Raw genomic sequence first — 25,553 nt, 5'->3', positions numbered from 1 at the left:
TTTTTAATTTTAGGTGTGAGAAGTTGTTCCTTACTTATGTTAGAGGATCTCTCTTTTGCTTCTTCCAAAATGGGTTGTGGGTATCCCCTCTTTTCAAATTTGTCCAATAGCTTAGTGCATTCCACATCCAGCCCCGCTGGGTCAGAGACAATTCTCTTCAGTCTAAGAATTTGGCTGTATGGTAAACTGCTTAGCATTGACTTCGGATGAAAACTCGAAAAGTGCAATAAGTTATTGACGTCCGTCGGTTTATGGTAGACGTTCGTGGCAATTACATCATTCTTGATCTCCAGGCTGACATCTAGGAAATGTAGGGATGGAGTACCTACCTCCATCGTGAATTTGATACTCTGATGTACTGAGTTTAAGAAGTTGAAGAAAGTAGTCAGTTCATCATGGGTGCCACACCAAATTCCAAAAATATCGTCAATGTAGCGCTTCCATACTAATATCCTGCTTGACCAATCGTCATTTTCCAAGACATACCTGTTCTCAAATCTATACATGAAAGTATTCGCATACACCGGGGCCATTGCTGAACCCATTGATGTTCCCGTGACTTGAAGATAGAAGTTCCCTCGGAATCTGAAATAATTGTTGTTCAGTATTAAGCTTAGAAGTTTTACAATCAACTGTGGGTCACCCCTTGGCGCCTGTGAGTTTAATAGCAGCCATTCTACTGCTTGAATGCCCTCCTCGTGTGGGATGGAGGTGTACAGACTACACACATCCATGCTGAATAGTATGCAATCCGAACTAAGTGCTCTGACTTCTTGAATACAGTTTAGGAAATCCGTCGTATCCTTCAGATATGTAGGGATGTTCTCTATGAGTGGTTGAAGTAATCGATCTATATAGATGGATAGTGGGTCAAAGATACTGTCTGTACCAGCCACAATAGGTCTTAATGGGGGGTCGTCTTGATTTTTATGGATTTTAGGCAAGCCATAAAATACTGGTGTAATGGGATGATGGTTAATTAAAAATTCACTTGTTTTACAACTAATCCATTCATTCTCCAAGGCTTCCTCAATAATGTCTTCAATCAACGCTTTTATTCTCATGATTGGGTCACCACTGAGTTTGGTGTAGGTACCAGCTTTATTGAGTAATAACAGACACTTTTTTGTGTAGTCCTCAGTGTCCATGACAACAATAGCTCCGCCTTTATCAGCTGGTTTTATTGTTAAGGATTCATCCTTTGCCAATGCTTCCACATGATCTAATTGGCACTTCTTCACATTGATGGGGGTGGATATTTGATAGTTAATCCGTTTCAAATCTGTGATAACTTTTTTCTCAAAGAGGTTGAGGATAGAATTCTGAATCTGAGGATCGAAGTTACTTTTCGGACGCATTTCCAATGTTTCCCCCTCTGGTTGGCGGTTATTCAAATTTTCATTGGACTCAAAAAAAATATTTAGTCTGAGCTTTCTTAGTAGCCTATGAAGGCATATTTTCTCCTCAAATAGGGTGGTATTGTTAGTAGGGGTGAATGATAGTCCGCGGTTTAGCATCTCAAGTTGATCACTAGTGAGAACTTTCTTGGAGATGTTAACTACTAAATTCTCACTCATCTGTTTTGCTTTTTTTGTTTTGCTTTGCCCTCTCCTCGTTTTTCTCTTGATTTGTCGCGGAGGCCTAAAAAAACCCCAGTGTCCTCTGATCTTGGTGAGTCAATGCCCGGCATTATAATGGCTGATTCAGTGGGTAGAGACCCTTCGATAGATGGTGGTGTTGGTCTACTCGCTTTCTCAACTGTTGAGCTCTTAGTGCGTGGATGTGTTGGTTCACCTATGCTGCCAGAGCTGCTATCATTCCCAGAGTTTGATGAATCTGGATTCCTAGGTCTTGTTTTGTTGAGGTTCCTATGGTGATAGTACTCCTGCCAGTTGTATACAATATCGTTCATATAGTCAAAGGTATCCCTTTTGAATTTCCTTAGTTTTCTTTGTTCGATGTCTGATTTATAGGAAGCTAGTTTGTCATTAATATCTACCAGCAATTGTGCTAGTTCTTCAGAGGATTTAAATTCACTGAGTTGGATTTTTAGATTGACAATGTCCGTGTCAATAGTAGTTAGTGACTTGGATAGTTCCTCTATTGTTAACAAAATGAGGTCCAGAGAGCATTTATTCAGGATACGGTCCCACTTTTCAATGAATGCTTTGTTTTCACTACACAGTGTAGGTCGGAGGTAGACCCTCAATCCCCTAGGGATCCTTTTGGATTTGAAATATTCTACTAACGTGCTCGCGTGTAGTTTCTGCGAGATCTCCTTCCTAATGAGTTTTTCCAGCTGGAATACAAGGCGGTCTGGACTAACCTTGCTCTGTAGCGATTTTTCAGTGTCCTTAATGAGTGACAGAATACGTTTGGCTTCTTCAGCATCAAAGGCTAAAGTAGAGGCATGTTTATCAGTTTGTTCATTAATTCGTGAGAAGGACATGTTATACGTGAAACGTTTCACAAAGTCGGGTGCTGCCTACAAAATATGCCACACTGGTAGGGACCAGTGAAATAGCGAACTGTGCAAAGGGGTAGATCAGTAGAAGCACTCCCTGGTATTCTAAAATTAGAGATTGATTAATTCAATAATGTGTAGAAGTATACATATTGTTTTGAGGTGCGGGGGAGGAAACGTGAACCTGGCACAGGATCACAATAACGATATAAGTAGAAACAAAAGACGAGGATCCAAAATTAGGAACCCTCCCGTCCCCTGCACTCTATCATAAGTCCATCAATTGATGGTTCAGCAATTTTAAATGCATTTGTTGTAGTTAATTAATAATATTCTGATCAAGTTAGTAGTAAGACTGAACACTCAGTGATTTTGTAAAAAAACCCAAAAACAGGGGGAGGTTTTTAATTAATGTCACAGTAAATTCACCATACAGATTTGAAGTGAAAAAGCCAAAATGACTGTCTACAAAAAAACTCAGCACGTATATTCTATTTAACCTAGATTATACTTAAAATAATTTATCTGGGGTCCTTTCACAACTAACATAATTAGAATTCTCTATGATACTCATCCCGAACATACTGTCCAATCTTACAATGTGGATTATTGCTTGTTGTAATCCAACAGCATGCTCTTTTCCGTTGTGCAATACACTTTCCACAATGGCGCTCATTTTAACACCAGCATTTCAGCTATGGTGCACATGAAGATTTTACTTAGTCCTTTTTTTATCTTCCCCACACACACACTCGGTTCTGGATGGGCTGGTGTCTGTGTAGATCGTTGCCAGGGAGACGCTGAGACCCTCCACAGTCCACACGAGCATCTTTTCCCCCCGATCGGGAGGCGCTCGTATTTTAGTTACATTGAGCAACAGAAGCGGCTTCTGCTTTCACACGCGATTGAAACTACTTGGCAGAGGTAAATACAACAGGATATCAATGGCGCCTTACCTATTTCAAACTACGATCCATTAGATCCCCTCTTTCCACTGGGGAGCATTCTGAATTGTTTGCTTCTTTCATGTTTACAGCCGAGCACTTTAGATTTTGGTTACCGAGGATATTTTGGGAAATATGAATATTTCCGGGCAAGCAGTGCATCCGCACGTGTAACTCCCGTTTTAACTTGCAGATTGTAAGGTAAGCGAGAGCTCTACATATGCTTCCATTGTTTTTTCACGCCCGTTATGCACTTATGGACCTAATTCATTTCTGCTCATCTCTATTCATAAGGGACTGTTGTCCCTTTATTTCTTTGTTGTTAGCGTTTTCTGTGAACAAACTTTAAATATAATAATTGTTTTTGACCAATTACATGTGTAATGAATATCCAAACTCTTAGAACCGCTTTATTTATGTCTCTTGTATAGGCATCTTGCACGCCTGAGACAAGGGTTTTCTCCACCGCCTGGCGGGTAGAACTGAGAAACACGAGTTCACCAAACTTTGAGGGTTTTCTTACGCCTCACCTCCACTATACTTAAGGCATGCCGCAACTCTACTTGTTTGGCACACACTCCTTGGAGATGTTTCTCACAGATGGGTAATTACCTCTATTCCTTTGATTATTTCCTGATATAGAACATGGATTTGTTCCTGGTGCACTGGCCACAGTGGGTACCCCTTATTGGGGAGTAACGTTTATGAATACCTCAGATAGTTACATTTGAACTACTCCAGTTAGGATATACCTATATATGTGAATTCGATGTGGGTTCAATAAGGACCACTATGTTTAGCACTTTACATGCGTATATTATGTTTGTTTAAATGTTGTTTTTCATGTCTGTTTAGGTTTTGCAGTCCAAACCCAATAGGCTCAAGAAGAGGGGATGAATATCCCGAAACGCGTCAGCCACGAATTGTATAAATGGACTATCATTGTTTACTGTTTTCATGTTTTTTTGTAGACAGTCATTTTGGCTTTTTCACTTCAAATCTGTATGGTGAATTTACTGTGACATTAATTAAAAACCTCCCCCTGTTTTTGGGTTTTTTTACAAAATCACTGAGTGTTCAGTCTTACTACTAACTTGATCAGAATATTATTAATTAACTACAACAAATGCATTTAAAATTGCTGAACCATCAATTGAATACTTGCAATTGAACTGCAGCACTGGGGATTCAACCCTGTTAATACTTGGACATTCTTGGGATTCAACCCATATACTTTTTGCATCAGGTATATTTTGACTGGGAACTAGAGTGCGCTCCTCGCCTTCCTCACTTTTTCTATATTACAGGGCCTGCGGTAGCTGCCCTGTAGTTATGGTTAAGTTGCTGAACCCATAGGAACAGCACTTTGGGGTGGCTTAAAACGTTGCCCTCCCTGAACTAATCCTTGTGAAAATAGTATATGGCACCGTTGGATTGATCCTGCGGATTTTGGTGAGGTTTCGTCAAGGGGGGCAAAGTTGTAGGCGGGGTCCCAAAATGTGTGGTATTTTGCATAGGCACAATAGAAAATAAATTTTGCTCACGCCTACAGCTCAAACTACTGGACGGATTATCACCATGTTTGTGGCAGAAGCGGCGCTAGATTCGGGAAAACATGCTTTTGTAAATTAGGTATAAATCCATCCAGTAGTTATTTTTTAAAACAACCAAAAAGTAGGTAAAATTAAATTTGTTATATGGCCTAAAGAAGGATGTAGGAGGAGTTTGGGCATTACCCAGCTGAAATACTAGAGGATTCGGCCACCTATTTAATAAAGGAGAATTACAAAAGGATGATTACAAAGTGCTATGTCTGCAGGAAACATGGTTGACTCAAAGTCCCCTATTAGAAGGCTACACAGTTCTGTTGAACCCGGCTTTAAAAGGCCTGAAGGGAGACCTATGCCATCAAAAATGACCTGATCTGGACGTTGTTACATACGGACAATCCATCCCCATATATTCAGATGGTCACTTTACAACCAGAACAAATTCCAGTTGGCAGGAGCTGTGGGATATTTTGACCGAGCCAAAGTGCCCCACTGCACCACATTACAAATGGGGAAAGAAACAGCCAATAAATTGATGTGATAACCCCTGTGCGCACAAAAATCTGCAAAACTGCGTGTGTGTCACAATCACAAAAGGCTGCACATCTCTGCCACACAGTCAAAGTGGGGGTGAAAACAGAATTCTCACTGCAGGATCATGCCAGTGGGCTCTGTTCCATTCAACATAAAGCAAGGCTGCAGAATTGGGCCAACACATACAGCTTTGCAACCTTCAAAGTGCTGTTTTGGTGTTAGATCCATTTATTTTCCAGTAAATCATTGAAATTAAAAGGGTTACAGATCATCCAGGTGACTCAGAGGAGCCGGGCCTCATTGACTGACAGCAGCTAAGAAATGTATCTCACGATAATCCAGCCTAGCAACATTTGTTGTCAGTTCCATGGAAAAAATGTGGCTAAAAATGGCAACATGTAACAATTTCAGCTGTGCAGAGAGAACGCCAAGCAAGGGCTGGATACATACATCCAGACTGCAGCCAAAACCCAGCACTCAAGGACAGAAATAATGCTGAATTAAATGTGTGTGCTGCATAAGAAAATCTGATGTAAAGGACTCAGTTTTATGTGCTTTTTCAGGAAGGAAGTGCAAAATCGCCTTTTTAAAAGCATGTTTTTATTGAAAGGCCTAATTCTTTAAATGTCAAAATCCACCTATAACTGTGTTCATTTATATGTTTTAATGAAAGATGTAGGTAACTTAAAGTCAAAACCCAGTCTTGGGTTTATTAAAATATTGAATTCTGGGCTGACAGCTTCAGCCTGGGCATGGTTGACACCTCACCACTGACAGGAAAGGACTAATTGCTGCTGGAAGGTTTTCACATACTCAGAACAATGAACTCATTAGACATTCGTCTGTGGCCCAGCCAAAGACAATGGCAGGGTGAACACTCATCCCTATAGGGGAGGGGCCAGAAGCTTCCCTCTCAAGAAAGAGGACACTGCACCCTGATCAAAGCAATTTGACAGCTGTTGCCAGTGAAAGAAAAGTAAAAAAAAAAACAGCTAAATGACTTTTGGTGTTTAAATGCCTATTAGTAATTAAGCGTTAAAAACATTTAACTTTGCCATATGAAGGAGGACAAATCGAAAAATTGGTAGTTGTAAATCTAATCTTACGCTAATTCTGTGAAGACGAGATTAAACCCTGTACTACATAAGGAACACAAGTTAATCAGAAAGAATAATTGTGCCAAAACTATTGATGCTGCAAATATAATATTGTATACCCATGTGCTAGGGGTGATTGCACAGATATGTACTGAATTAGGCATTTTTAGGCAAAATCTTTATGATTAAAATTTGCAAAATTCCACAGAAAGACAAGCCAGTTCTCACTGACAGGGGAGTTGGTGGTAAAGGTAACCCACAACATATGTAATGTATGTGCCCAATTTTATTAGAGGGCATGTTTATAGAAATGTATATTTGTGGGAAATGTAAATTGTGGTCCAAATAATTAGTGGGAGTTCCCAAGTCACATCATAAAATATGACTTCCAACCAGAAACAGGCAAGTGTCTCTGACCTATCCCTGCCTTGGAGGTGTAGATGGTTATTCTGCCCCTACCATAAACTTAGTGATGTCACTTGGCATGATAAATACGGGAACTTCACCACAAACAGACACACATTGATTCCTGACAACATCTGATTTCTGTGTGATGCCCCGTTCCAGAATTCTTCATCTTGTTCCTGTTGCAGATTTCTTTACCAAGTCAAGGCCTCAGCATTTGCTGAACTCTTTTCAGTTAGGCCCAAATCCTGAACCATCCCAAACTTCAGGGAAATAATTCTGAACCAGTTTGGCTTGCTACCATTCATGCTTGCCTGTTGAAACTCGCCATCCCGCTAATCTACAGTGTCCAGTGAACAGAAGGGCCAATCCAATCCAATCCAATCTGAGATGCAGTCCAATTGACCAGAACTGCCCAGCTGACCACCCGCCAGATGTGCCCTGCTGCCTGCAGACCCGATCTGTGATGACCAGAGCCTGACGGTCCAATCTTAAATTAAAGTGGGCTGTAAGTATAAACAGGAATCATAGTAACCAATAGTATATTTGCCTTGTTCTACCCCAATTTATCACCCATCCTCACTTTAAATTAAGAATTTGTAATAGTGTGACACCAGTATGAAACCTTGCTTTGATTTCTTGTGCTAGTGATAATTTCTTTAAAATCCCTTGGTCTTGTGAAATTCCAAACCTTAAAATCATCCCACGGGTAATCCAACTGAGTCCTCCAAGGCGGACACAGAGGTGCTGGGGTTGGTTTCCAAGGACCACTCTGGAGCTTACTGTGTTTCAAACTGGTAACCAGCCTGAATACCCTAGTTCAGTACATAATTGTCATTGTAAAAACTGATTTTTGTTTTCATTTTTGCGCCTTTATTTTCAAAAATGCCTCTCATTAAAACGTGCATAACTTCTTCAATTTTGTAGCTAGAGACTTAATTTCAACTCTGAGTTAAACCTAAGACTTATAGCTACATCCACAACAGTGAAACAGTGTATTTGACCCGTTTATATTAGAAATCTCATAGTGAAAATTAGGCGGGAATTTGCAATTTTGCAAACGTTTTACATGTGTGTTTTCCCATTTAAAGTATGTCCACACTCCCTTTCTGATTTAAAGTGTGTATTGTGCTCATATGATAGCTTATGTTTGTTAAAATCTGTTTAGTATTGCTCCCATAGGAAGTGATATCAATTTAAGGATTTTTGCACACTTTTCCTTGTTTCACAAAGCCATTTTCAACTGTCATTTTAAAAAGTTTAAATTTCCCAAAAAATGCTTTTCTCTATTGTTTGGGGAGGGAAGATTGTAGTCACACCCTATACACTGTTCTTTCATTCCTGAATACCTACTGCTTCCTTACATCTGTGTAGAATTGATCTTTTTTATTGTATTGTATTGTATTGTTTATTTATTTGTAGAGCGCACCAGGCCGTTAGGCAACTGGGTGCATGTGAAAAATCTTAGGTTACAGTTACATAGATATCTTACATTTCTTATGTTACAGTTGCAAGCATATCTTACAATTACATACAGGATATTAGGATATATTTATAGTTATCGGTGGCATAAAAAGGATTACATCTGTCCACCCTCTCCTCACCTCCCCATCCTCTCCCCTCTCCTTCTCTGCCTGCTGACCCTCCATCAGATACCCCTCACCTTCTTTCTCCTCCTTTCCTCTTTTCTCCCCTGATGAGGTACAAGACAAGTCTGATCTATGAAAGCCTCGTCAAAACAGGTCCATCCCTGTTCCTGTAAACCATTAAGGACCACATTGATACCCTTGCTCTGGCATTGCCTATTTCTGCAACCTATCCTTTTCCTCTGGATTTTTCCCCTCCCCTCTGAAAGACTCCCTTGTGCATCCTCTCCTTAAGAAATCCACAGCTGATCCTTCTTGTCTGACTAACTGCCACCCAATTTCCATTTCTCCCTTTCTGGTTAAACTCCTCGAAAACTTGGCCATCTCTCAGCTTAACCTTCATTCTGATTCTGTTGGTTCTCTCCATGATCACCAATCTAGCTTCAGAGCTGCCAGAAGCACGGAAACTTCTCTCCTGAACATCTGTGAAGATCTGCTCTCCAACCTTGACTCTAACATTCCCTCTGTCCTCATCCTATTTGATCTCTCCTCTGCTTTCGACACGGTCAACCATACCACCCTGCTCAACTGTCTCTGTGACAACCTGGGTATCACCGATCAGGCTCTGGCCTGGCTGACCTTGTTCCTCTCTGATTGACCCTCCCAGGTACAACTTGTGTCCTTCCTATCTTCTATCTCCCTTTCTACTTGTGGTGTCCCCCAGGGGTCTAACGTCTCACCTTGGCTTTTCAAACAATACCTGGCAACTCTCACCTATTGCATTTCTATTTTCTGCTCTATTTTCCAGTGCTATGCTGATGACACCCAACTCATTTTCAGGATTCCTTCAGCCACCTCCTCTCCTTCCCTCATCTCTGATTGCCTAATCGCCATTCAAATTTGGTGTGCCACCAACAATCTTTGGCTAAATGCCAACACGACTGAGATCCTCCTCATTGGTACACCTTCTTCGTCCTTTCCCCTAACTCTCTGGCCGGCCTCTCTTTGCCCTCCTTCTCCGCATACATCTCTGACATCTCTAAAAAGTCAAACTTCTCAGAGGTTTCTGCCTTCCCTCAGAAGCTCACTGTTTCTCAAGCTATGGTTCTCTCTAGGTTGGAATACTGTACTAGCATCTTTCTAAATCTACCTGCCTCCACTCTCCGCCCGTTACAACTAATCCAGAACAGGACTGCGAGATTGGTCCTTGGCCTCAAGCCCTAGGTTCGTATCTCACCAGCTCTGAAATCCATTCATTGGCTCCCAGTGGATGCAAGGATTACATTCAAACCCTCTGCATTATCGACAAGGCTTTCTGGGGCCTGGGTCCAAAATACCTTTAACTATCCCTCTGTAAATAACTTCCCTCTCAAGCTCTTCACACCTCTACTTCTAACTCCCTCAGGGTCAGTCGTTTTTCAAGGAAATGAGCTGGGGGTAGATCACTGTCTTCAGCTGGGGCCTCCCTTTGGAACAGCCTCCCTGACACATTGAAACTTGAGGAGAACCATCTCTGGTGCCGGAAGCACCTCAAGACCTTCCTCTTTGCTTCTACCTTTGCCCCTCTTCTCCCCTGCTGATCTGTTTCTCTCTTGGCACTGTGCACCTGGCCACCCTATGTCCTTCAGGCACAGTTACCTGCTTAACCTGCCACCCTCCAGTACTGCCTCTGGACCACCCCTTGCACTGGGTTCTGTATCTGAATGCATACAGTCCCCCATCCCCTTCTCTTCTGCACTTATCCGATATACCCTATCTGCTTAACCATGCACATGCCACTTGCTGGCTGCACTTCCATTCCACCTTTATTTATTTATTTATTTATTTATTGAACTTATTTATTTATTCTGCTCTCTTCTCTGTTCCGCACTTTTCCACCTCTCCCCCTTCCATGCACTTTTGCTCCTTTTCCCTTTCCCATGCACTTGTGCATTCTCAATGTCACTGGGCCTAGTTAGATTGTTGTTTTTGCTCTCCCCTCTTCCCCTCCCTTTTGCTGGTTGAACTCTGAACCACTTGTGTATGAGCACAATATAAATAAAATAGCATTTTATTTCAACAAAGGAATAAGATGGGCAAATCACATGCGAAGTTTGTTGTACTCTTCTGTGGATAAAATATTATGCATATCAGTCGATTGCCATAGGTTACATGGAGGATCATACTTTGTCCATTATCTCGGGAACCATACATTGCTCAAGAATGCTCTATGTATCATTAAAAAGCTTTTGAAAAGACCCTTCTAATTAGACTATTCTCCTTGGGAACAAAAATTATAAGATGAAATGGGATGATCGCTTCTCAAAAAATGTCAAGAAGCAGAGATGCTGAGCGATAGCAGCTTAGTGAATTATTTAACTATATGCAAAATATTTTCACACTGACCTTTAACATGTTTGAGTAATTCAAGAAACACTTTCATTCAACCCTCAAACTCGTGCCAATATGAGACTCATTTCATTAAGTCAGGCATGATCAGACAAATCCAAAAATATATGTCATAGGATGCTTATTTGTAAATTAAATCTTTTTGCCATGTTGCAGTTCTTCACTGCAAATCTGGAACTATAAAAATGCTATCCCAGATGGGTGGATTTGTACATTTAGAGGGATGATACCTAGTAACTAAAGGAACCAATCATTGCAATGGGGGAGGACAATAGATTTCCAATCCAAATCTCTAACCCACAAGCTGGTGGTACCTAATTGTTTCCATAAATTGGAGAGTGGTTAAAGATGGATAACGTGACACACAATGGGAATCAAGAAGAGCTGTCTGAGATAATATGAGTGGGACTATTGGAGAACCAATGTTGCCTAGGAGATGGAAAACCAAGGATAGCCAGAACCCGGGACCCATACTAGAAAAGGCATATCAAAGGGGATCAATGCTGGAGGTTTCCATTATTGAAACTGGAGAGGCCATCTGACGAGTTTCCCTTTGGGATGATAAAGGCTTGATGTCCTTTCCCTGAACACACAAACCAAGAGAGATTCTATGTAAGTAAACCTATCTAACCAAACAAAATCTTCTGGGGATCCATTTGATTTAATACCTTCTATTATTGATTGGGTAGTAAGACAAAGTAGATCCCTAGTTTTTTCTTACCAAATATTTATTGAATGACACCCCCTATAACCAACAGATGTGGGTTGATTGTGTTGAAATTCAAAATCAACAACATTGCTTCCAGTGTAGATAAAAACATAGAAATTGGGACTCCTATTTCTTTTGGCCAACCCAAAAATTCCCTAAGGTGTGGTGTACCCAAAAACAAAATTCCTAACTGTTCACCATTTCTCAGGCCCTGCCCTAAAGCAAAAGGGTGCTGAATGTAAATGAATATCTGTTGTTTTTGTGCTTGACAGACATGTGTCTTGCCAAAATTAAATAAAGTGAAGTCCCTAATTGAAAGGCATACTCTCTACCGAGAGTGGGAAAGTGACTCCTGATAGAAGGGAGATTTGTCATGGCATAGTGGTGGAGGGAAAATGGTTCTATATTACAGGTATGCAGAGAAACAGAGGGAGGGTGAGGCGAGCACTCTTGTTCCCAGTGTTGAATACCTGCTGCATTTCAAGTTGCTCTTCTCCTCCAAGAGCTTTCATGTCTCTAACAATCTTTAGGGAGGCTGCCTTTTCAGGTGTTACAGATTTGTCTCTATTGGCCTCAAGGAATTCTGGTAGCTGTAGTCTGTTTTAGGTAACCAGGAACCAACTCTCCTCCAAAAGCACACATTTGTTCTTGGTGGGGGAAGGGGGAAAACCAATGATGTGACTCTCCTGGGTAGGACATGGTGACCCTGGTGCCGCTGCCTCTAACCACTGCCTCTAAAGCCCAGGGCTTCTGAACCAATATGTAGAGAAACAGAGGGAGGGTGAGGCGCGCACTCTAGTTCCCAGTGTTGAATACCTGCTGCATTTCAAGTTTCTGTTCTCCTCCAAGTGCTCCCTGATGATTGTTTGTGACGAGAAAGTGCTTGGAGGAGAAGAACTAAAGTGCAACTGTATTGCAGCACTTGGGATTTAACCCTGTTAATACTTGCAATTGAACTGCAGCACTGGGGATTCAACCCTGTTAATACTTGGACATTCTTGGGATTCAACCCATATACTTTTTGCATCAGGTATATTTTGACTGGGAACTAGAGTGCGCTCCTCGCCTTCCTCACTTTTTCTATATTACAGGGCCTGCGGTAGCTGCCCTGTAGTTATGGTTAAGTTGCTGAACCCATAGGAACAGCACTTTGGGGTAGCTTAAAACTTTGCCCTCCCCGAACTAATCCTTGTGAAAATAGTATATGGCACCGTTGGATTGATCCTGCGGATTTTGGTGAGGTTTCATCAAGGGGGGCAAAGTTGTAGGCGGGGTCCCAAAATGTGTGGTATTTTGCATAGGCACAATAGAAAATAAATTTTGCTCACGCCTACAGCTCAAACTACTGGACGGATTATCACCATGTTTGTGGCAGAAGCGGCGCTAGGTTAGGGAAAACATGCTTTTGTAAATTAGGTATAAATCCATCCAGTAGTTATTTTTTAAAACAACCAAAAAGTAGGTAAAATTAAATTTGTTATATGGCCTAAAGAAGGATGTAGGAGGAGTTTGGGCATTACCGAGCTGGAATACTAGAGGATTCGGCCACCTATTTAATAAAGGAGAATTACAAAAGGATGATTACAAAGTGCTATGTCTGCAGGAAACGTGGTTGACTCAAAGTCCCCTATTAGAAGGCTACACAGTTCTGTTGAACCCGGCTTTAAAAGCCTGAAGGGAGACCTATGCCATCAAAAATGACCTGATCTGGACGTTGTTACATACGGACAATCCATCCCCATATATTCAGATGGTCATTTTACAACCAGAACAAATTCTAGTTGGCAGGAGCTGTGGGATATTTTGACCGAGCCAAAGTGCCCCACTGCACCACATTACAAATGGGGAAAGAAACAGCCAATAAATTGATGTGATATCCCCTGTGCGCACAAAAATCTGCAAAACTGCGTGTGTGTCACAATCACAAAAGGCTGCACATCTCTGCCACACAGTCAAAGTGGGGGTGAAAACAGAATTCTCACTGCAGGATCATGCCAGTGGGCTCTGTTCCATTCAACATAAAGCAAGGCTGCAGAATTGGGCCAACACATACAGCTTTGCAACCTTCAAAGTGCTGTTTTGGTGTTAGATCCATTTATTTTCCAGTAAATCATTGAAATTAAAAGGGTTACAGATCATCCAGGTGACTCAGAGGAGCCGGGCCTCATTGACTGACAGCAGCTAAGAAATGTATCTCACGATAATCCAGCCTAGCAACATTTGTTGTCAGTTCCATGGAAAAAATGTGGCTAAAAATGGCAACATGTAACAATTTCAGCTGTGCAGAGAGAACACCAAGCAAGGGCTGGATACATACATCCAGACTGCAGCCAAAACCCAGCACTCAAGGGCAGAAATAATGCTGAATTAAATGTGTGTGCTGCATAAGAAAATCTGATGTAAAGGACTCAGTTTTATGTGCTTTTTCAGGAAGGAAGTGCAAAATCGCCTTTTTAAAAGCATGTTTTTATTGAAAGGCCTAATTCTTTAAATGTCAAAATCCACCTATAACTGTGTTCATTTATATGTTTTAATGAAAGATGTAGGTAACTTAAAGTCAAAACCCAGTCTTGGGTTTATTAAAATATTGAATTCTGGGCTGACAGCTTCAGCCTGGGCATGGTTGACACCTCACCACTGACAGGAAAGGACTAATTGCTGCTGGAAGGTTTTCACATACTCAGAACAATGAACTCATTAGACATTCGTCTGTGGCCCAGCCAAAGACAATGGCAGGGTGAACACTCATCCCTATAGGGGAGGGGCCAGAAGCTTCCCTCTCAAGAAAGAGGACACTGCACCCTGATCAAAGCAATTTGACAGCTGTTGCCAGTGAAAGAAAAGTAAAAAAAAAACAGCTAAATGACTTTTGGTGTTTAAATGCCTATTAGTAATTAAGCGTTAAAAACATTTAACTTTGCCATATGAAGGAGGACAAATCGAAAAATTGGTAGTTGTAAATCTAATCTTACGCTAATTCTGTGAAGACGTGATTAAACCCTGTACTACATAAGGAACACAAGTTAATCAGAAAGAATAATTGTGCCAAAACTATTGATGCTGCAAATATAATATTGTATACCCATGTGCTAGGGGTGATTGCACAGATATGTACTGAATTAGGCATTTTTAGGCAAAATCTTTATGATTAAAATTTGCAAAATTCCACAGAAAGACAAGCCAGCTCTCACTGACAGGGGAGTTGGTGGTAAAGGTAACCCACAACATATGTAATGTATGTGCCCAATTTTATTAGAGGGCATGTTTATAGAAATTTATATTTGTGGGAAATGTAAATTGTGGTCCAAATAATTAGTGGGAGTTCCCAAGTCACATCATAAAATATGACTTCCAACCAGAAAAAGGCAAGTGTCTCTGACCTATCCCTGCCTTGGAGGTGTAGATGGTTATTCTGCCCCTACCATAAACTTAGTGATGTCACTTGGCATGATAAATACTGGAACTTCACCACAAACAGACACACATTGATTCCTGACAACATCTGATTTCTGTGTGATGCCCTGTTCCAGAATTCTTCATCTTGTTCCTGTTGCAGATTTCTTTACCAAGTCAAGGCCTCAGCATTTGCTGAACTCTTTTCAGTTAGGCCCAAATCCTGAACCATCCCAAACTTCAGGGAAATAATTCTGAACCAGTTTGGCTTGCTACCATTCATGCTTGCCTGCTGAAACTCGCCATCCCGCTAATCTACAGTGTCCAGTGAACAGAAGGGCCAATCCAATCCAATCCAATCTGAGGTGCAGTCCAATTGACCAGAACTGCCCAGCTGACCACCCGCCAGATGTGCCCTGCTGCCTGCAGACCCGATCTGTGATGACCAGAGCCTGACGGTCCAATCTTAAATTAAAGTGGGCTGTAAGTATAAACAGGAATCATAGTAACCCATAGTATATTTGCCTTGTTCTACCCCAATTTATCACCCATCCTCACTTTAAATTAAGAATTTGTAATAGTGTGACACCAGTATGAAACCTTGCTTTGATTTCTTGTGCTAGTGATAATTTCTTTAAAATCCCTTGGTCTTGTGAAATTCCAAACCTTAAAATCATCCCACGGGTAATCCAACTGAGTCCTCCAAGGCGGACACAGAGGTGCTGGGGTTGGTTTCCAAGGACCACTCTGGAGCTTACTGTGTTTCAAACTGGTAACCAGCCTGAATACCCTAGTTCAGTACATAATTGTCATTGTAAAAACTGATTTTTGTTTTCATTTTTGCGCCTTTATTTTCAAAAATGCCTCTCATTAAAACGTGCATAACTTCTTCAATTTTGTAGCTAGAGACTTAATTTCAACTCTGAGTTAAACCTAAGACTTATAGCTACATCCACAACAGTGAAACAGTGTATTTGACCCGTTTATATTAGAAATCTCATAGTGAAAATTAGGCGGGAATTTGCAATTTTGCAAACGTTTTACATGTGTGTTTTCCCATTTAAAGTATGTCCACACTCCCTTTCTGATTTAAAGTGTGTATTGTTGCTCATATGATAGCTTATGTTTGTTAAAATCTGTTTAGTATTGCTCCCATAGAAAGTGATATCAATTTAAGGATTTTTGCACACTTTTCCTTGTTTCACAAAGCCATTTTCAACTGTCATTTTAAAAAGTTTAAATTTCCCAAAAAATGCTTTTCTCTATTGTTTGGGGAGGGAAGATTGTAGTCACACCCTATACACTGTTCTTTCATTCCTGAATACCTACTGCTTCCTTACATCTGTGTAGAATTGATCTTTTTTATTGTATTGTATTGTATTGTTTATTTATTTGTAGAGCGCACCAGGCCGTTAGTCAACTGGGTGCATGTGAAAAATCTTAGGTTACAGTTACATAGATATCTTACATTTCTTATGTTACAGTTGCAAGCATATCTTACAATTACATACAGGATATTAGGATATATTTATAGTTATCGGTGGCATAAAAAGGATTACATCTGTGTAGAATTGCTCATTTGTGAATTAAGAACTTTGCAGGGGGAAATCTTAACCTAAATGCTATCTTTTCAACAAACCAAAACTGTTCTTTTCTCTGTGTTTTATCTTCTGTATTGCTATAAGTGAATCCAATTGCCTTACTTACTTTCTGATTGTTTTGTCACCACATTGGCGATTGCTGCCCCATATATATTAATGTGTGTTTGATTTGAATTTAAATAAATAAATACATATTTACCTTTACCAACCAGCCTGATTCCTGGTCACACTGTGTGACCAGGGGGGTATTTTGAGAAGGATGTGATATGAGTGGTATATCACTCAGAATATTGAACCTATAGACATAATAAATAAGTATTTTATTTGTGCAATGCATGCTAGGCGAGACCCAGGTGTATTGCCTGATTGAAATCCTTAACAGATTACAGTCCTGATACTGTTCAATGTGTACTGGAACCCAGCTATGGCTGTAAACAATAGCCTTCCAGATGATGTAGCCAAACGAATGAATGAACAAAGAGTAAAATGGCCTGATCCCCTTATAATAATAGTGGGTTATTTAAATTGCACATGTCTGAACCGAAACAACCAACCAATAGAACATGACTTCATCGCAGCCACACAAAAAAGAAAAACGCGGGTTAAAGTGGAGAGAAATGATTCAATATAGAGACTGCCTCATCGGGAATGGAATAACCCAACGGGACATTCCGGGTAAATCTACCTAGAAGGGCTACTTTCCGAACAGACTCTCGACTACATATGTACCTCGTCCACCTTGTTTGATAAAATCCAATCTTTGGAGGTTGTAAGAACAGTGGCCAGTGACCATAAAATCCTGAAATTGATGTGTATGAACATCAGTAACAATGGAAGGGTCTCATATTATACCGGCATTAAAGTCAACCCGGGAAGAAATACATTGTGAATTTGTCCAGACAAAATTGAGGAGTTGAGTGCAAACCTGAATGAATTGATATCATCCATCCAACAGCCAGTGGGTCACCGAATTGACTATGTGCCCTTACTGAAACAATATATGATACAAGTAAAAACAGGAGAGAACAAACCTAAGATGTCCCATCACCATGCTTTTGATGCAACAATAAGGAAAAATAAATAAATACTCAAGAAAAACGTCACCTGTCTAAAAAAACATTGGTCTGATGGAAATGCCAAAGAGATCCATAAACTCAAACAAACATATCACAATTGGCTATACTAATATAAAAATAAAACATATTGAATCAAGACGCAGAGCTTATGCTGTATAATATAAAAGCAAAAAATACAACTGAATTATGGACAAGGATCAATGAAATGGACACTCCGCAAGACTCGCTGCAAGCAAATCCAATAAACGCGGCAGTTTAGACGGAGTTCCATACCAAGATGCAAGGGAAAACAGGTCATCAGTGTGTAAGAAAGTGCCCCCTGACGAATGCGGTGGAGGAATGGGACATAGTCTTAGAGGCGATAGAGGTATTAAACAAAATGTGTGTGTCCCTGTTACAAAACTCAAATTGAATATGTTAAACAACTTACTATCACAGCTCCATAGTTTGTGAGAGTCTGTGGGACTATGGTCTGATATAGAACACCCACATCATAGTAAAGAAAAGAAAATATTTTAATTCTTGTTATACTTGGTGTCTCATGAATCCAAGTACAAAAAAGAAGAAATATGAACAATTCACTGGTAACCACAATTCAAATATGACAAAACAGCCAAGATAGTGATGAAACATTGGTGTTACAAACATACAAAACATTTCAAATGTTTTGACATTAAATGAAAATAAATAAACATAGTGATTAAGAAGTACACATTTAGTCCAAATGTCTGTGCATGCTAATCTTGTTCTAACTGCACATTCTGTGCATGCTGTCTGTGGAGTGTTCAGAAACCGGCTACTTTTGCAGTGACTGGACCAAATACCAAGGTGCCAAAAGTGCACCTTTAAGTTAAGAGACTTAATAAATCAACCTCCTAATCCTCTGACTTATTGTATCATCCTTCAGGGTCATTAAAATGCAAGAAATCTCTGTCTTGCCATCCTTCAGGGTCATTAAGATTCAAGAAATCTCTGCCTTGCCAACGATGAATTTCCTAACAGAGACTAAGAAATCAGGAGACACATGATTGACTACTGGTTCCTAAAATCATCATGTTTCGGCGATCATCAGAACTATTTGCAGCCGCCTTGTTGAGGGAATCAATTTGGGGACCTTGTGTGAAAAAGAAAAAATAAATTGCAAGTGGGGTCTATCAGACTGTGCCTATTTTCATTTGGCACTTAAATGGTGTATTGTATTCTCAAACACTAACATCTATTTTACCTGCGTGGATTTTGATCGCTAGTTCCAGATCCGGAGGTCAGTATGTCTCGGATCAGTTGGGTGTGGTGATCAACAGGTGATTGGGTTCGATGTAAGTCCTGTATAGTGACCCGTTGCTTGGGGTTACTCAAAATTAGAGCTGTAAGGTAAGTTGAAAGGGAAGGTGTCAAGACATTGGGCCTCATTACGAGGTTGCAGGTAACCATGGCGCTATTAGCGCTATGGCTGCCTCCAAATCCTTACTGACTCCGCCCTGGTGAATGGAGCTATTACCGCCCCATTCCAAGGTTGGCGGGGGCGGTAATTCCCCATTCACCAGGGCCCTTCCCCATCCCCATTTGAGCCCCCATAGGGCTCAATGGGAATGGGGAAGGCGCTAATAATGGTACCGCAAATTGCGGTACCGTTATTAGCTCCAAAGTCCCTTTGCGGGTCCCGTCCTTAACACCTGGTAATACCAGGCATTAAAGGAGGACCCCCAAAGGGAACTCGTAGTAGGGCGGTAAGGGATTACCGGCACCGATGCCCTTACCGGTGCCGGTAATCCCTTACCGGCCACCTCGTAATGAGGCCCATTAAGTGTTTATGCGAGGGCTCGTAAAAGTATGCTCCAAAATTCCAATAAAATGTACCTGGGATGGTGGTTCCTTGTGTGCGTTCTAGGATAACACACTTATCGAAAAAGGTACATTCACAAGGTGGCTCACCCGAGCAATGAGCGATGTACGAGCACACGTTATGGCCTGCAACAGGAACATAAATAATATTGTGGTTCCTGTGTGGCTAAAACATACGTTGCTTGAAATAATGCAAAAACATGATGGTTCTAGTCAAACATGTGTCCGACTAGTAACACCAGTTACCTGTTTATGTAACTGTTGTCCTTTCTCTGTGTGACTTGATTGAGAGTCTCATACCAATCTCTGTGTGCAATCACTCTTGATATATGCAGCCATGTAAGTCTTAATCTAACAGGACATAAGGGAAAATGGTCTAAGGATCTGAAAGTTGCAGTGCATTATAGTACTTGTGAATATTTTAGTCCTATCTATGCTGCATGCTGATTCCATTGACTAATATTAACCAATAATTACGGCCCCAATGGCGCACCTTCAAAGAAATGTGGAAGGGGTAATGCCATGTGGTGTCCCTGGTATTGCTGGGTCATGGCACCTAAGGTGCACGCCATATTGGCGTTTATTCAGAAAGTCGTAATGTAATGGCGTGCTGCTGATTGCTGTCGTTAGCGCATAGAATTGAGACTAAAAACAAACGACAAACGCTCTAACCTACGTACGCTACTTTGCCTGTACTTATCCTTACCTGAAGTCAAACAGCTCTGGTGCGGATCCCACGGACAAAAGGTATACTGACGGCTCCTTGATCCAAGCTCCACTATGAGAGCTTTAGTTGTAACATTGTCAGGGTAACTACGCATGTGCGGCAGCCACAAGGGTATGTATTCCCGGGCTAAAGTGTTGACTCACAAAGGTTTTCATTCCCTAGCATTGCTGGTTGCTCTGGAGATGTGTACGGGAGGCCGATGGCCCCTAGGTGTCTGTTTTAGTAGGTCGCCATGATTCTAAGTGATTGAATCCTCCTAGAAGCGGTAGTTAAACAGCACAACTGGGCAGACCAAGTTAAGTGAAACACACATTAGTTATGCTCTTGCTAGTAGTGTGGTGACGAAACTGTATAAGACTTACATAGTCACTAAATGCATGAGGTCAAAAATGCCCGATGTTTGTAAAATGTCTGTTTGTGATGCCAAGAACACAGAGTCCAATTCTACTGTCCAGGTATGATCGAAAATGCATAAATTATAGAATTGCTGTGATGACGGCTCCTGCACCTCAATCCTAGAAGCTGTACCATCCTGCACAAATAGCTTCTGCCCGGCTACCTCATTGACTCCCCTTGTGTTGCTGTTTGTTGTGTCACTCCCAACAGCTGTGCGGAACCAATCCGCCTGGTGACACAAGCAGACCAGTAATAATAATATTGAAAAATTTCTTACATAGTTACTGAATGCATGATGGCGAATTTACCCGCTGTTTGTAAAATTTGTTGTTCGTGGGTACAGATCTCGGGATAAGTGTGCCATAGGGTGCTATCCTGCATTGTTGATTGCTGTAATATACGTCACAGTAAAAGGCCAGAGTATCCAGGAATGAGGCGATAGAGCACATTTTACGGAAATGAACACATTCCAGAGCGCCTGATCCAGACAGGCTGACAAACACTATTCTGAAAAGTAACATACCAGAATGGACAATTTTTCTCCATCACCTGTTTAAACACATCATACAGGCTGGAAAATCCCACATTCATGGAAGGCAGCAGTAGTAGTGCCCATATTCAAAAAGGGTCTTAGAACAGCCTGGATAACTATGCGCCCATATCCTTGCTTGATGTGGCAGGCAAGGTGTTTGCGGCAACTCTGCTGAAAGCTCGAAACTTATGGAGCACGGAAACTAAATGGAAGATCTCTGGCAATCAGGATTCGTCAAAGGTAGGGGAACCTCCCTCAACATCTTTTTGATTAATGTACTGAAAGCAAGAAATGTGAGGGATAAGGAGCAGGAGATATTTGCGGCATTCATCAATTTTTCAAAGGCATTTCATACCATCAGAAGGACCAAATTATGGAACAAATTAGAAGGATGGAACTGCCCTCTGGCGATCATGGAAAACATAAAAGATATATATTCCGATACAGTAATGAAGTTCAGGTTGGACAACACAGGGTTGCTGTCTAATCAAATAAATATCTGGATTGGTCTGAAACAAGGTTGCCTATTGGCACCAGAACTTTTCAACCTTTTTGTTTCAGACGTCGATGAAGCATTTGAACTAACTCATTGCTTTTCCCACAAGCTGGCTGGGTCACCAATTGGAAGACTGTTATACGCAGATGATATAGTACTGATAGATCAGACTCTGATAGGTCTTCAGCACCAGTTAACCACACTCAAAGACTATATGGACAGCAACAATTTGACTATAAATCCAGATGAATCAATATTCTTAAGGCTGAGTGCAACAACTAATAGCAGGAGAAGAGCCAGGTTTAGATGGTTTCTTAAAGGGAAAAAAATCTTGGAGGTAAATATGTTCAATTATTTAGGAGTCTGCATCAACAACAGCCGGACTGAAGCCCCAAGAATAGCAGGGCTAAGGAAAAAGGCAGCCAACCTGGCCACACAAGGAAATATCATACTAAAAAGATATTGCCGATTCACCCTCATACCTCTAGTGACCTTTTATAGGATGAAGGTGGTCCCTATATTATCGTATGGAGCCAAAACATCCTTCCTTTTACCATCCGAAATATGCCCCATTTTAGAGGGAATATTTTGGCGATCAGTGCTTCAGCTGCCAAAATCACTACCAATGCAAATAATGATAGAATTGGCTCTGACATCCTTAAAAACAATAACAGTATGGGAAGGGATTCAATTCTATCGTAAATGCTTGCAGGATGACTCGACGGGGGCTTCAGAGTACTTAAGAAAGCACTGAATGATCAGTCAGAAGCAACATTAAAAGAATGTCAAGGCATTTGTCGAGCAATACTAAAAGACTTGAAGAACAAGACCGAGGAAGACCTACTAAGGAACCAGACAAAATACAAAAAAAATATACACTAGGGACTGGACTGAGACTCAAGAAGACGTTTGGAGGTATACAAATGATGATGACTTCTGGCCAACCCCTCAGAAATTGAACAAAATACTGAGTTACCTGAAGTTGTTTCCGAACTGGTATTTGCGGACAATCTACATGCGATTTCACATGAATATTTTAGCCACAGGAGAAATAATACAGAGGAGAAAGAGATGAAGTAGCAAACCTCGATGTAGGCTTTGTGATGACTCGGACACCACGGAATCTTTGAAAAATCTTGATTTAACTTGTCAAGGATTGAGGCAAGAATGAGAGCACTGCTTGGGGGACAACCTGAGAAAATACAGCATTAGAGACATCAGCGATTGGTGGAGAATCCTACTAGAAGGGGATAAAATTTACATTAACTAAGCTTTGATAAGACTTGTTATAGCAATCTTCAAGAGGCTTGATGAAATGCTGCAGGATAAAAAATAGGCAGATAATCTGCAATAAACTCTGTCAATGGACCATCTAATTAACTAAGATCTTACAGACAGTAGCATATCGAGAACTCGTTGAATCGACTCAGATGTGGTCTCTTCTCTCTTTTCTGTTAATTTTAGGGTAACCAAAATTGACATTATATCCTATTTGTTTAGTGGTATGGAACGGGTTAAAGGTTTTCGATTTGTAAATCAATTGACCTGTAACACAAAAATAAAAATAAATAAAAAATGAGTGATATCTGGGTTCAGTCCACGGACTCACTTCCCTGTTCGGTCCGCAGACGGCATCCGATTGGTCCAGGGTGCGACGTGATCTTAGCAGACATCGGGTGCTCCCACTGATTGGTCAATAAAAACATGAGGTGCGTTAGATTTTTGGAAACGCCCACAATGTTGTATTCGCGGACATCCGGTGGTGTCCACGAACATGAAGGTAAAAAAATATTAAAAACACAACATTACACTTGTCAAAATTATCATGCAATCTCTGGGAAGGTCAGCGGTGATGAGGATGGAATGGGATATGGCCTTAAAAAGCCAAAAAACAGATGTGTTTCTTCTCCTATGTCCGCAAACACTATGGAACAGTCATGTGATGTCCGCAAACATTTTGGATGTTCGGGGGCATCTATGCTTATTTGTGCATTACAGGGTTAGTGAAAAGCAGTTTTTGGATGGCTCATAACTTTGGTGCCACTCAATGAAACTTCAGGAAAATTTGGAATCTCATTCTAGGCCTGATTATGAATGATTTAAAAAAGGGTGATGCTGTTTTGTCAAGAGGGAACAAAATTAGAGGAGGGTCCCAAAATATCATAAAGGCTTATAAATTTGCTGCCATTTGATAAATCTGCACAGAGGTTTGCAAAATAATCTTAGATCTCGATATACATGCATTTGCATAGTTTGTTGGAGTTTTGTCAAGAGGGGGCTAAATTAGAGGGGGGTCTCATCATTTTTGGATGGTTTGTTACTTTGTTGCTGTTTGATGAATGTAGACAAAGGTTTACAGAAAGATTAGAGACCCAACCTTGAATATTTGTGCAAAGTCTGAATGGATTATGTCAAGTGGCGGCTCAGTTATATGACTATTGTAAGTACGCACATTTTGAGACTTATGAAAAAATAAAACATAGGTAGATTTCCAGAAACTGTATGTAAGGATCATTGGAAAGGACCTGAAAGCATGGTTTTGTGAATGTGTACAAGTTTGATAATGTAGGTGCAAAAAATAGTGATTTACCTTTGATGACTGAGGTATAGCCTGTGGCCATGGGCAGTGGGCAGATTGTCCGGGTCATGGCATAAGGTCATGACCCTGACAATCTGGCTACTGGCCATGACCAAAAGGGACTTTATAAGGCAGATCTCTGCAAGCTGCGGCTATCCAGATGTTTTGGAATATAACTCCTTTGATGCCTAATCATTGACTTTGCCTGCTAGGCTGATGACTAATGGGAGTTGTAATCCAAAACATCTGAATAGCCAAAAGTAGCAGCACCATGTTGTGTACACATGCACTGTAAAAGGATCTTAAACAATACTCAGTGGCCCACAATATCAACAGATGGTGAGAGGTACAGGAAAACTAAAAAGCTGACATCTCCTAAATCAATAATTTGGTTACATGTGTTAATAATGAAAATTAAATTTTGACAATTACAAATAACGAACATTTTATAATGAAACCCTAAATAACAAAATTGATTAAATCTATTGAAATGTGTCACTATAACGAAACCCAACCCATGACAGATGCATATGTAGACATTGGAGTAAGGTGCATGAGTAAAGGACCTACAAGAGGAAATGGTGATCTAAAACAATAGTAGTGTTCTAAAACGGTTGTTCACAAGTAGGAGACAGAGATCATACGGATGTAGCCAAGTGATCGGAATAAAGAAAAAACACTATTATTGAACATAAAAGGTACAAAATATTGTGTGAAAATAAACGCAAATAAGTGTCCACTTTGAAAATAAGTAGAAAGTGTGTAAAGTTGGTATTTTTTTGCACGTTTTTTTTAGAATACATTATGACAGACAGATGAATCGAGTCTGTAGTTTCACAAAAAGGGAAAAACAGTTAATTTTGAAAGGATATCTGCTAAATAAGGAACGCAAAAGGGAAGATAAAGTGTATTGGAAATGTTTGTATTATTACATACATAATTGACCTGACAGAGCTGTGACAAAGGTTGAAAAGGTAATTAATGAAGGACGGCACAATCATATGCCAACTTGATCTATTAGAGATCTTTTTGGGTTATATTTAGTCTCTCATGTTTTTTGTAGTATTTTGCTACCTCTAGGTACTATATTGTGGTCAACATATTGGTTTTTTTTTTTAGTAGTGAGACTAACTTCAGAACACTGCCTAATAATTATTTTACCAGTGTCATAAACTGTAAACAAGTACTGGACTTTGTACACTCCGAATAATTAACTCATGCCCTCCTCTGGTATC

The sequence above is a fragment of the Ambystoma mexicanum genome, chromosome 14 (assembly GCF_040938575.1).
Source record: "Ambystoma mexicanum isolate Mex_15411 chromosome 14, UKY_AmexF1_1, whole genome shotgun sequence".
Lineage (NCBI taxonomy): Eukaryota > Metazoa > Chordata > Amphibia > Caudata > Ambystomatidae > Ambystoma > Ambystoma mexicanum.
Note: the sequence above shows the minus strand (reverse complement) of the source record.